The sequence below is a fragment of the Oncorhynchus masou genome, chromosome 3 (assembly GCF_036934945.1).
Source record: "Oncorhynchus masou masou isolate Uvic2021 chromosome 3, UVic_Omas_1.1, whole genome shotgun sequence".
NCBI lineage: Eukaryota > Metazoa > Chordata > Actinopteri > Salmoniformes > Salmonidae > Oncorhynchus > Oncorhynchus masou.
The window spans coordinates 42,143,881-42,158,053 of NC_088214.1; the positions used below are offsets into that span (position 1 = coordinate 42,143,881).

Genomic DNA, 14,173 nt, shown 5'->3' on the forward strand with positions numbered 1-14,173 from the left:
GTTAAATTATATGTATGTATGTATGTATGTATGTATGTATGTATGTATGTATGTATGTATGTATGTTTTTAAACTTTGTTTAGCATAAGATTGATTGATTAATCACTCAATGTACGTGCAAAAAAAATCAACCTGCAGTAGAGCATGCTGGGAAAAATACTTTAAAAAGAGTTGGTGTAACTTCTCATTTAGTTTTGAGTCAGTACCACAAACATTTTAAGTAATAATGTATTTTCATTGACTTGGGTTCAACTTACTAGAAGTATTTGTATAAAAAATGCCTTGGGGTTTACAGTGGCATAATACAAATATTAATTGACATTTTGGAGAGGTGCAATTTAATAAGAAACAAATATTACACGGGTTTGAGTGAGAGGTCTAAGTGGTGTTTCCTAGTGGCCACACACTCTCCAAACTGCACAGTTCAGGCTAATAATTTAAATGCACTATGACCTAAGGAAAGAGCCTCAACTATAAGGTGCATTTTTTTGCTATTAAGGAACTGAAGCAAGCACCCTTGTAGTTTTTTGTTTGGAACACAGCCCTGCCACTGGGCACTAAAGTCAATTCAACATCTATTCCATGTGATGTCATTGAAATGTCATTGTTTCCAAGTCATTTCAATGTTGACTCAACCAGTGTGCCCAGTGTGATGCGTCACCACCATCACACAATTACTGTCGTTTACGCAATCCAAAAATGTTCCATTATTAAATGTTCCAACATGACTAGCTAAGTTCTAAAATACAATCTTACAGTTTTTGGCTTTCAAAAGGCACCTCAGACAGACAGATTGTAATGTTGGTGTGCATAGAAAGGAATCATAAGTGCATTCAAGTGCGTGTTCCGTGACAAATTTTCTTCACAACATGACAAACAGGCTCATTGTGTTCAGGACCACCCAGGGTATAATGCATGTTATCCCTGCAACTGTGTATCAAACATGGTGATCATAAATGTTGATAACGACAATGACATGAGTTTTCAAATTTTGGAAATGTGAAGTGCACATTTGGACTCATGGGTGTGTGGATTGCTTGTATGACATCAAAGTGGTATTCATTATAATCCTCAACCTCCTCTTTCAGAACACATTTCCCTCACTCAGACAACAAATGTGTAAATGTAGCGGGAGGGATAGGGGGCATATTCTTGTGGCGCACGGTGCTGAAGTTTATAGCGGCTGTCAGCTGTCAGTCAAAACTGAAAATGGATATAACGCATTTCGTAATGAAACTCTTCATTTGTTACATCCTCGCAGCTCTTTTTTGGTGTGGTGCCATGTCTGCAGCATGTTTGCCAGGTTTTCTTGTAAGAGGGAGTGTCCCTCATTGTCACTTCCTATTATCCTGAATCAAGGGGTGTCGGGTGATACCACCTCCATCCAGCATGTAGGGGAAATGGATTTCCCCATCTGAAAATATGCTAGAATGTACTATTTAAAATGGATGTAATTAAAACAAATCATGTTAATGATGATACAGAACTAAAATCATATATGGTAAATATGTTAAAAGATTAGATCCTTGGATGAATTATGTGTGTTTCTTCACAGCCTACCTGCCTCAGATTTTTGGAACTGTCCGAAAGGCTTTCGTTAAACCCTTAATTTGAGTTGCTCCTGGTCTGCTATTTGTATCTGTATTTATTATGGATCCCCATTATCAGCAGCTACTCTTCCTGAAGTCCGGCAAAATGAAGGAAGTTATACAATTTTAAAAACATTACAGTTGTTAAGGTTTTCTTCCGGTGAAAGAGAGGAGGACCAAAATGCAGCGTGGTTATCTTCATACATCTTTAATAAAGATCATGACGATACAATAAACGTAACGTGAAAAACCTAAATAGCCCTATCTGGTGCAAACAGAGACAGGAACAATCACCCACGAAACACTCAAAGAATATGGCTGCCTAAATATGGTTCCCAATCAGAGACAATGATAAACACCTGCCTCTGATTGAGAACCACTCTAGGCAACCATAGACTTACCTAGACAACTACTATACAAAAATCCCATAACCTACAAAAACCCCAAGACAAAACACACCACATAAATAACCCATGTCACACCCTGGCCTGACCAAAATAATAAAGAAAACACAAAATACTAAGACCAGGGTGTGACAACAGTACATTCATTCATTACAGAATTCACATCACACTAAGTGTGTGCCCTCAGGCCCATACTCCACTACCACATACCTACAACACAAAATCCGTGTGTGTGTGTATGCATGTGTCTGTGCCTATGTTTGTTGCTTCACAGTCCCCGCTGTTCCATAAAGTGTATTTTTATCCTTAAAAAAAATCTGATTCTACTGCTTGCATCAGTTACCTGATGTGGAATAGAGTTCCATGTAGTTATGGCTCTATGTAGTACTGTGTGCCTCCCATAGTCTGGTCTGGACTTGGGGACTGCAAAGAGACCTCTGGTGGCATGTCTTGTGGGGTATGCATTGATGTCAGAGCTGTGTGATAGTCATTTAAACAGACAGCTTGGTGATGAAGTCAATATCTCCTCTACTTTGAGCCAGGAGAGATTGACATGCATATTATTAATGATTGATCTTTGTGGCTGGCTGTTCTGAGCCAATTAAACATAAGTCCCTCTTTGTGGCACCTGACCACACGACTGAACAGTAATTCCAGGTGCAACAAAACTAGAGCCTGTAGGACCTGCCTTGTTGATAGTGCTGTTAAGAAGGTAGAGTAGCGCTTTATTATGGATAGACTTCTCTCCATCTTAGCTACTGTTATATCAATATGTTTTGACCATGACGGTTTACAATCCAGGGTTACTCAAAGCAGTTTAGTCACCTCAACTTGCTCAATTTCCACATTATTTATTACAATATTTAGTTGAGGTTTAGGGTTTAGTGAATTATTTGTCCCAAATACAATGCTTTTAGTTTTTTAAATATTTAGGACTAACTTATTCCTTGCCATCAACTCTGAAACTAACTGCAGCTCTTTGTTAAATGTTGCAGTCATTTCAGTTGCTGTAGTAGCTGACATGTATAGTGTTGAGTCATCCGCATACATACACACCGGCTTTACTCAAAGCCAGTGGCATGTCGTTAGTGAAGATTGAAAAGAGTAAGGGGCCTAGACAGCTGCCCTGGGGAACTCCTGATTGTAACTGGATTATGTTGGAGGCTTCCATTAAAGAACACCCTCTGTGTTCTGTTATACAGGTAATTCTTTATCTACAACATAGCAGGTAAAGCCAAAACACAAGTTTTTCCAGCAGCGGACCATGATCGATAATGTCAAAAGTCTAACAAAACAGCCCCCCAATTTGTTTATAATTTTCTCTGAGCCAATCATCAGTCATTTGTGTAAGTGCTATGCTTGTTGAATGTCCCTCCTTATAAGTGTGCTGAAAGTCTGTTGTAAATTTGTTTACTGTAAAATAGCTTTGTATCTGGTCAAACATAGTAAACTTTTGGAAAAAAACTAAGGGTTGGTAACAGGATGATTGGTCGGCTATTTGAGCCAGTAAAGGGGGCTTTACTATTCTCAGGTAGCGGAATGACTTTTGCTATGTAGACCTCAGTTAAGCTTAAGATCAGTTCACTTGTATTGATGTTCAGACATTATACTGTATGTATTCTATTTTATGCACATTATGGTTGATTGTCTTACTTTGTAAATACACTATATACAAAAAAGTATGTGGACACCCCTTCAAATTAGTGGATTCAGCTATTTCAGCACACCCATTGCTGATGAGTGTATAAAATCGAGCACACCACCATGCAATCTCCATAAACAAACATTGGCAGTATAATAACCTTACTGAAGAAATCAGTGACTTTCAACATGGCACAATCATAGCATGCCACCTTTCCAACAAGTCAGTTTGTCAGATTTCTAAACTGCTATAGCTGCACCGGTCAACTGTAAATGCTGTTATTGTGAAGTGGAAACGTCTAGTAGCAGCAAAGGCTCAGCCGCAAAATGGTAGGCCACACAAGCTCACAGAATGAGACCACAGAGTGCTGAAGCGCACAGCTTGTAAAAATTGTCTGTCCTTGGTTGCAACACTCACTGCTGAGTTCTAAACTGCCTCTGGAAACATCAGCACAAGAAGTCTTCGTGGGGAGCTTCATGAAAAATGGGTTTCCATGGCCGATCAGCCTAAGATCCCGATGCGCAATGCCAAGAGTAGTCTGGAGTGGAGTAAAGCTCGCCTTCATTGGTCTCTGGAGCAGTGGAAACGTACTCCGGAGTGATGAATCACTCTTCACCATCTGGCAGTCCGACAGACGAATCTGGGTTTGGCGGATGCCAGGAGAACACGACCTGCCCAAATGCATAGTGCCAACTGTAAAGTTTGGTGAAGGATGAATAATGGCCTGGGGCTGTTTTTCATGGTTCAGTCTAGGCCCCTTAGTTCCAGTGAAGGGAAATCTTAATGCTACAGCGTACAATGACATTCTAGATGATTCTAGAATGTCACTTGCCAACTTCGTGGCAAGTTTTGGGAAGGCCCTTTCCTGTTTCAGCATGACAATGCCCCCTGCTCAAAGCGAGGTCCATACATAAATGGTTTGTTGAGATCGGTGTGGAAGAACTTGACTGGCCAGCACAGAGCCCTGACCTCAGCCCCATCGAACACCTTTGGGATGAATTGAAATGCCGACTTCACTAATACTCTTGTGGCTGAATGGAAGCAAGTCACCGCAGCACTGTTCCAACATCTAGTGGAAAGCCTTTCCGGAAGAGTGAAGGCTGTTATAGAAGCAAAGGGGGGGACCAACTCCATATTAATGCACACGATTTTGTAATAAGATTTGTTCAACGAGCATGTGTCTACATACTTTTGGTCATGTAGAGTAATTTAAGGTTTAGGAAAGTAAACCCTCTAATATTTCTACCATACTCAGTTGTCTTTCGTTGCCTGCTTGGTCTGTCCCTTTTCTCTCATTTCTGAGCATGAGCTTAGATTGCTAATGACATCGCTTATAAGTGTGATTTAAGGATGTCTATTGGAGAAGCAGATCCTGGAACTCTTCATTCATATTCTCTTTGACAACATATTTGCCCCATGACACAGCACAGTTGCCCCATGACCCAACACAGTTGCCCCGCCATGACAAAGTCAACTGCTTGACAGAGTTATTGTTTGTCTCCTACAGAAAAACCCGTGTCTGAACAGCGGAGTGTGCTACTCCATGTGGGATGACTTCATCTGCAATTGTCCTCCCAACACTGGAGGGCGTTGCTGTGAGGAGGTCAAGTGGTGTGAGCGGTCTCCATGCCCCTCGACTGCAGCCTGCCAGTCCCTCTCCCAGGGCTTTGAGTGTGAGTTGTTAGTTTGAGAATCCCTTCCTGAATAGATTATAAAGAGATTATCAATCAAATTCCATTCTGCAGAATTCACTATTACTTTACAGCAATGTTTCCAAACCTCTCCTTGAATACCTCCAGAGAGTTCAAAATAATTGACCTAATCCAGTATCATCACACGTGATTCAATTACCGGTAGCTCACTAATCATCAAACCCTTTATTAGCTGAATGCGGTCTGCTTGATTAGTTGAATTAGGTCTGCTTAATTAGTTGGATCAAGTGTGCTGTACATGAATAGATAAAATACGTGAAACTGTCTGGGGGTTCTCAAAGACGGGTTAGGAAATACAGACATAAAGCAATTGCTTCTGTGTATTTGGCATATTGTATATAGAGTAGGCTATTATGTCGGCCTATTCATACTGTCAGTGTGTATCCATTGAATGGGCTGTTGGTTATTCTGCCTTTATAGACTTATTTGATGGAGTGATTGTGAGACCCAAACATTTTTGCAAATGCGTTTTTCCAACACTGACAAAATACATCTAGCTCTGGCTCAGAACGTTTGTTTCTCGGTTTGTTTTTGTCTACATAATCACTACAACACAAGCACATGGAGGATACGTCTAGGTTTAAGGAGAATAACTATGTAGGATCAACTAGATTCAGCCAGGTGCTGATTTTCGTCTTGAGCAGATGGTCAGGGGGACAAATTGACTGCAGAAGCCCAAACAGATATAATACTTGACTCAAACAGTTGAGTTCAGGTGCATCCTGTTTCCATTCATCATCCTTGAGATGTTTCCACAACTTGATTGGAGTCCACCTGTGGTAAATTCAATTCATTTGAACATGATCTGGAAAAGCACACACCTGTCTATATAAGGTCCCACAGTTGACAGTGCATGTTAGAGCAAAAACCAAGCCATGAGGTTGTAGATTTGTCCGTAGAGCTCCGAGACAGGATTGTGTCTCGAGACAGATCTGGGGAAGGGTATCAAAACATTTCTTCAGAATTGAAGGTCCCCGAGAACACAGTTTGGCCAAACTGGCCGCCAGGCCAAACTGAGCAATTGGGGGAGAAGGGCCTTGGTCAAGGAGGTGACCAATAACCTGATGGTCACTCTGACAAAGCTCCAGAGTTCCTCTGTGGAGATGGGAGAACTTTCCAGAAGGACAACCATCTCTTCAGAACTCCACCAATCAGTCCTTTATGGTAGAGTGGCCAGACGGAAGCCACTCCTCATTAAAAGGCACATGATAGCCCGCTTGGAGTTTGCCAAAAGGAATCTGACCATGAGAAACAAGATTCTCTGGTCTGATTAAACCAAGATTGAACTCTTTGGCCTGAATGCCAAGTGTCTTGTCTGGAGAAAACATGGCACCATCCCTATGGTGAAACATGGCGGTGGCAGAATCATGCTGTGGGGATGTTTTTCAGCGGCAGGGAATGGGAGACTAGTCAGGATCGAGGGAAAGGTGAACGAAGCAAACTACAGAGATCGTCGATGAGATCCTCGATGCTCCATAGCACTTAGGACCTCAGACTGGGGTGAAGATTCACCTTCCAACAGGACAACAACCTTAAGCACACAGCAAAGACAATTCAGGTATGGCTTCAGGTGTTCTTGAGTGTCCAGAGCCCGGACTTAAACCCGATCTCTGGAGAGACCTGAAAATACTTGTGCAGTGACGCCCCCCCCCCCCCCCATCCAACCTGATAGAACTTGAGGATCTGCAGAGAAGAATGGGAGAAACTCCCCAAATACAGATGTGCCAAGCTTGTAGCGTCACACCCAAGAAGATTGGAGGCTGTAGTCGCTGCCAAAGGTGCTTCTACAAAATACTGAGTGAAGGGTCTGAATACTTATGTAAATGTGATATTTCAGTTTTGTGATTATGGTGTATTGTGCATAGATTAATTAGATTTTTTTTTTTAATCAATTTTACAATTTTACAACCAAAAAAAATCAGTTGGAGAGATGTGACAACCGTTCAATGTTCAAAATGCCATAGTCCTAACTGAAAGGTGATTTGGCCCAGTTGTTGAACATTGCACTTGCACCCATCTCTCTCGTAGATTTTTGGTTAGCAGTGGCTAAAATTAGCTGAATAGAATGTTAATAGAATCCATTATAATAAATTCAAACCATGGTTTACAGTCTTTCCTGGCAGATACGTCTACTGACTAAGGTCTAAAATAGAGAACTTATCCTTTAATTCCCAATTAAACAACCTGTCTCAATCTGGAAGTACTGCAACCTTTGCACCTGGTGCAACCACTTAGTAAATCCAGACCATATGGATGGATAACGCTGATAACGTGTCATGTAAGGTTCCCCACATCCAGTAGAGCTTACTGATGTGTACTGTAACATACAATGTATATAGGTGCAATCTGTAATTTGATTTCCAGTCAACAGCCCACTTGTTGTGTCTTAACAAATGTAACTTTCTCCAATGTTGCTTATTGTGCCACTGAGGACATTTAAGTTACAGATTTATGGCTCTATTTTCAGCTTGTTTGCAATTTCAACCTTTTCTATTTTCAAATCCTAGTGCCAAGAGTGGTAATTTACCTGTCATATGAGCTTGCTTGCACGGAGGTTGGAGGTGTAGCACTATTTGAGTTGTGTCCTTAAAAATGTGTGCCAATTTCAGTATGTGCTGGTGAGGATATTTAAGACCAACCGAAAGCTGATTTTAGCAGTTGGCTATGGCATGAATTTTGACAGTGGAAGCGCAGCCTATCCAGCCGTGACGCACAGTGCCCATATGCACAGGGAACAAGAGAGATGTGCCTTTAATTGTTTAATTTGATTAAAAACCAAGCATAGCCTCCATTCCTCTCAATGAAGGCAGTTTATTTTGTCCTGCCCAAAGCATTCGCCAAGTAGTCAAGACTATCAATACAGGGTTTGGCTTGTGAGACTGCTTTGAAATAAACCTTAATCACCAAAGCATTATTAAAATATCAAAACAATTGTTGTACATTATTCTAGCCAGCTCCTGTTATTATTTTGGATGTTTGTCAAATGGAAGAAGAGATGGATAATAAAATAATCCAGTGACACTCCTATTTAGAAACATTTAAGTTATTTTCCTGTAACAATTGCTTGTTTTACGTTTAGTTTGATGCCTCTGGTGTCTTTCTTATCCTGGCCATAAATTAGGCAAGTAGCCTATCCATTAAAGGTTTCTAAAGGGCCTACTCAAGGCTCTTGCCATCATACTTTTGCATTATTCACAATTCACATAGGCAGTGGCAATTTTTAGCAATCTTGGTGGGGCAAACAAACAAAAAATGTGGGATGCATGCCAGCAACACAACAAAACACTAAACAATATATTAATTGCACTATAACGGTAACAAACGGTGCCCACAAACTGTTAGGGCCTACATAAAGCTGTCCCAACAGCAGTCCCCACATCTTACGACTACTACACCTGGCTATCAGAGGAGCCTTGTCTGGCAGCGAAACAGTTAATTCAGCCTCAATTACTTAAAAAAATATATAGCTGATATGCCTGACTTGCTTTAAACAAATGTGGTTTCTACTGACAACTGAGTTTTACAAACTATGGCATAAGGAGACGACAAGCGGATAGGAGGCAATCCGTAGTCAATATAGCTATTTGGTTAGCACAGCGATATAAATCAGAACATGGGCCATTCTGACAGTGTTCTCCCTGTACACCAAGTCAGAACCGTAGGATAAATAAAGGGGCAGACAATGAGAACTCTTACAATATTTGATTACATTTCTCAAAAATAGGTTATAGGCTACATGTGCACCACCAGGTCAGAACAGTAGATGAAATTTAAGAGTGATAAATAGACCAAATTATTAGTGTGAGGCTCATGGGCTACTAACATCTTACTACACAATATACATTTAATGTTACTTTCTTAGCTACAGAATACATATCTCCCTAGCATATTACATCATTGATGCAGCAGCATACAATACCTTTTTGGACTCGCCTTGCTGTGCTGTGCTCACATGAACAGGAAGGTGTCGCGGCGGTACTTCGTGTGCAAATTCTGTGATCAAAGTCTGGCATTCTCTAGATTTTTGGTGCTTTCAAAACTGGGAACTTTGAAAAAACAAGGTTGAATCATGATGACGTCATTGCTCTTCAGGTCGTAGCTCTAGAAAAAGAGGCTGGATTTACAATTCCGATTTGGATGACCGTTCAAAATGTATTTTCCCAGTCGGAGCTCGTTTATTCCCGACTTCCCAGTTGTCTTGAACTCACTGAAGTCAAGTTTTCGAGGTCCGAGTTAACATATTTTGAGAGCGACACGAATCATGCTTCATTGACAGCATGGCCAATGTTGAATGTTTATCATTTTAAACTTGGAAAAGAGTCCCTTAATCACAGATTTGAGACCACACAGCCACTGTGACGGATTCCTTCCAAACCACTCATTGTTAAATTTGCTATTTCCAACTTCTGTAATGTTTATGTCCAATGGCCAATGAGAAACGATACATTTTTTCTATACTTTCTCTTCATTATTTATCTTCATATAAAAAGGATTGCTAGCTAAGATATTTAACCAGCTAGGAAAGTTGAGAACAAGTTCTCATTTACAATTGCGACCTGGCCAAGATCAAGCAAAGCAGTTCGACACATACAACAACAGAGTTACACATGGAGTAAAACAAACATACAGTCAATAATACAGTAGAAAAATAGGTATATATACAATGTGAGCAAGTGAGGTGAGATAAGGGAGGTAAAGGCAAAAAAGGCCATGGTGGCGAAGTAAATACAATATAGCAAGTAAACACTGGAATGGTTGATTTGCAGTGGAAGAATGTGCAAAGTCGAGAGAAATAATGGGATGCAAAGGAGCAAAAATAAATAAATACAGTAGGGAAAGAGGTAGTTGTTTGGGCTAAATTATAGATGGGCTATGTACAGGTGCAGTAATCTGTGAGCTGCTCTGACAGCTGGTGCTTAAAGCTAGTGAGGGAGATAAGTGTTTCCAATTTCAGAGATTTTTGTAGTTCGTTCCAGTCATTAGCAGCAGAGAACTGGAAGGAGAGGCGGCCAAAGGAATAATTGGTTTTGGGGGTGACCAGAGATATACCTGCTGGAGCGCGTGCTACAGGTGGGTGCTGCTATGGTGACCAGCGAGCTGAGATAAGGGGGGAATTTACCTAGCAGGGTCTTGTAGATGACCTGGAGCCAGTGGGTTTGGCGACGAGTATGAAGCGAGGGTCAACCAGCGAGAGCGTACAGGTCGCAGTGGTCGGTAGTATATGGGGCTTTGGTGACAAAACGGGTGGCACTGTGATAGACTGCATCCAATTTATTGAGTAGGGTATTGGAAGCTATTTTGTAAATGACATCGCCGAAGTCGAGGATTGGTAGGATGGTCAGTTTTACAAGGGTATGTTTGGCAGCATGAGTGATGGATGCTTTGTTTTGCGAAATAGGAAGCCAATTCTAGATTTAACTTTGGATTGGAGATGTTTGATGTGAGTCTGGAAGGAGAGTTTACAGTCTAACCAGACACCTGGGTATTTGTAGTTGTTCACATATTCTAAGTCAGAGCCGTCCAGAGTAGTGATGTTGGACAGGCGGGCAGGTGCAGGCAGCGATCGGTAATGTTGACATGATCAGGCCAAACAAACTACTGTACATATAACGTGATTTGATGTCATTTTAGCTGGGGCCAATGACCTTGAGCCTTCTTGAATGGACACTTCTGATGTAACTCGTAGCACCCAAGGGGCTAGAATTCTCAAAGTCTACCCTTTGACTTAGCAGTGATGTAGTGTCCCCATGGGTGACCCACCACCACAGAAAGCATTGAGTTAGGCTGAAACACCTACATTTTGGAGCTGCCTTTCTCAAGAAAACAAACAAGAGACCATGTTTGTGTGCGGCGTTATTATTAAATTAATGAAATATATTATTTTTTATATTGTTTGCCAACTGATATGTGACATGTATTAATGCCAAAATAACATGCAAAACAGGCATTTTGTTTCTGAAAATGTGAGTCTACCCCACTTGCCCTGAATGACGGATGGCCACTGCACATAGGACAGTGCATACTCCATTCGGCTTGTATCCATCCCCATTTCCAAAGAAATGCATCTTATCCAGTTACCAAAGACACACTCCTCCAAACATATTCAAATTTTTCAGTCAAAAAACATAATTAACGGTAGGCTTAGGCTATGTCTTGCTTACTGAGAATGTGCCTCATACATACTGGAGCCCAGTATTTTTTATTTGAGGAGAAGCCTCGTTGAAGCCAATTACAACAATGTTGATTGTCAACACTCCAAACATATTGATCAAATGCTGGATATTGCCATCACTCATTACTGTAACCTACGCTCTTTAATACATCTTAGTATAAATCCACAATGGACTAGGACAAGAATATTTAGTGTCCCCGGCCGAATTAGAGTTGATAACGGCGCAAAACCGTCAATAACTTACACAACCTGAGATAAATGCATGCAGTATGAAGCCAAGGAATGCCTTGATTGGCCAGTGAGTGGCCAAACCCTCATCATACCTACAACTTGTTTATTCATCAAAACCCAGCCATTTCATGCCACCGCAAGCTATTGCGCTCATAATTCCGGCTGTGAAAATAGAACAATTATTTCTGACACACCCGGGGCCTATAGTGCTACCGGCAGCACTAGGCTTATGTTAAGTTTGTTAAAATAGAACCCTACGTCTTAATTAACCCTCTGCTGTTTTGCATTCCAGGTGTGTCCAACGTGACCTTCTGGAATGACGGCATACTGTCCTACAGAGGCAATGAGAAGATCAGCCGCCACCTCAGCAGCATCCACCTCAGTGTGCGAACCAGGCAAACGGACACCACGCTACTACATGCCGAGAAAGGCTCTGAGTTCCTCACAATCTCCCTCCAAGACTCTCGCCTGGTGCTGGAGCTACAGGCCGGCAGTGGCGAGGCCTCCCCCAAGCTGACTGTCCAGAGCCAAGGCCTTCTCAGCAACGGCCAGTGGCACACAGTGGAGATCTCCATGGAAGCTCCGGATCTACAGACCTCCAGGTGGATCATGATCCTGGACGGGGGAAGAGAGGGAGGAGAGAAGGAGGTGTCTGAAGCCGCCTCTGGGAGCCTGGACTTCCTCAGGGAGGGAGTGGACATCCTCTTGGGGGGTTTGGGGCCTGAGGCTGGGGGGAACCTGGCTGGATGTTTGGGCCCCGTCCAGATCGGTGGGCTCCCGCTGCCCTACTATGGTGACACCGACCTGAACCTTCCCAGGCCCCAAGAGGAGCAGTTTGTGATGACCCCCGGTGTCGCCACCCCACAATATGGCTGCTGGGGAGCCAGTGTGTGCTCGCCCAACCCCTGTCTGAACCAGGGGGTATGTGAGGACCTCTTTGACCTCTCCCTCTGCAGGTGCCCGTCTGAGTGGATTGGGCCACAATGCCAGAATGATGCCAACACATGCGCTGTCAAGCCCTGCGTCCATGGAAAATGCACTGTCCTAGGGGAGGGTTACGTATGTGCATGTGAGCCAGGGTACGGGGGGGCCAGGTGTGATAAAGATGTGGATACGTGTGAGAACAACAAGTGCGGCCCAGGGGCCACCTGTCTCAGGGGCCTCCAGAACAACACCTGCCTCTGCCCCAGGAACATGACCGGGCCCCTCTGCAAGTGAGTCTCAAACTCTCCCCATTTTGCCCATAAACCCTAACCTATCTACAATCCCTATTCAGCTAACATAAGGCTAAACGCTAAGAGAACATGTCCAGAGACAAATATGCAAAGCACAACAAAACCATCCAAAGCTATGATTCAATTGTGTGTGTGACATATTACATAAAAGGGGGATGTGAACACAAAACTACCCTTAAAATCATTCTCTTTCAGTGAGAAGGTTCCAGAAGTCCCGTGGTACATTGAAAAGATACCGTAAGAAATTTTAAGTTCTTTCAAGTAATTTGTAAAAATAATCTTGTCTCAAGCCAATACAGGTTCACGCAGTGACTAGACACATCAACTGAGTCAACTAGCTAACAATCCTGTTTGAACCATGATGCCAGCTATCAGACTCCTAACTCTCATATCTCATTCTTATACGTTTGTGTCGCTCTACTCTAGATACCCCAACCTGCCCGTATCCATGTGTCCTGGCCACAGATGGAACTACAGCTGCTTCAATGGGGGGAACTGCTCTAAACTGGACAACACCTGTGATTGTCTGCCAGGTTTTATAGGGCAATGGTAAGCCATGGCTGTAAACAATAGTACATCTGTAGTAAACGCTTGTGTCAATGAATCTTAATGAAGCCCAAGTGTAATTTCAATGTATTTCAGGCATTTTTGAAGATAAAGACAATCCTTGTCCTGAGCAAAGGATCCCAATTTCAATCTCCAAAACTCGCCCCAAAAACTGTAACTGGCAAAAAAATACGAAAACGTTTCTTATATAGTTCATTGCACTAACCCCCTGTGACTTTAAACTGTGACTCCTTAAAGATGTGTCCCATGGTTTGGTCAATGATTTTTCTTAAAATCCTAAATGACTGAGGAATGAACAGGGTCAACTATATCATGAGGACCCCACCTTCATTTCCGGATTGCATATAGTGTAACAAGACGAGACCTCATAAGGTCAGATAAGTTCTCTACTTGTGATAGATTTAAACAAACAATATTGATATCACCATGGTCAAAACCATAACGTGTCAACTCCATCTCCCTTGAAGATAAAATATGAATTATCAACAGAATTAGCTCTGGAGCATTATATAGTGGTATAAGTAAAACAAAAATACGTTTGGAGATTTGCATTGCATAAATTTGTATGACATATTTGGATAATCGAATGTTAGAATTAAACAATCAAGGCCTTTAAACACA

General features: G+C 42.0%; 1 pseudogene; it reads left to right on the forward strand.

Annotated features, from left to right (window-relative positions):
- Nucleotides 1-14,173, forward strand: part of LOC135507336 (protein crumbs homolog 1-like) — a 31,573-nt pseudogene that overhangs the window by 12,535 nt on the left and 4,865 nt on the right.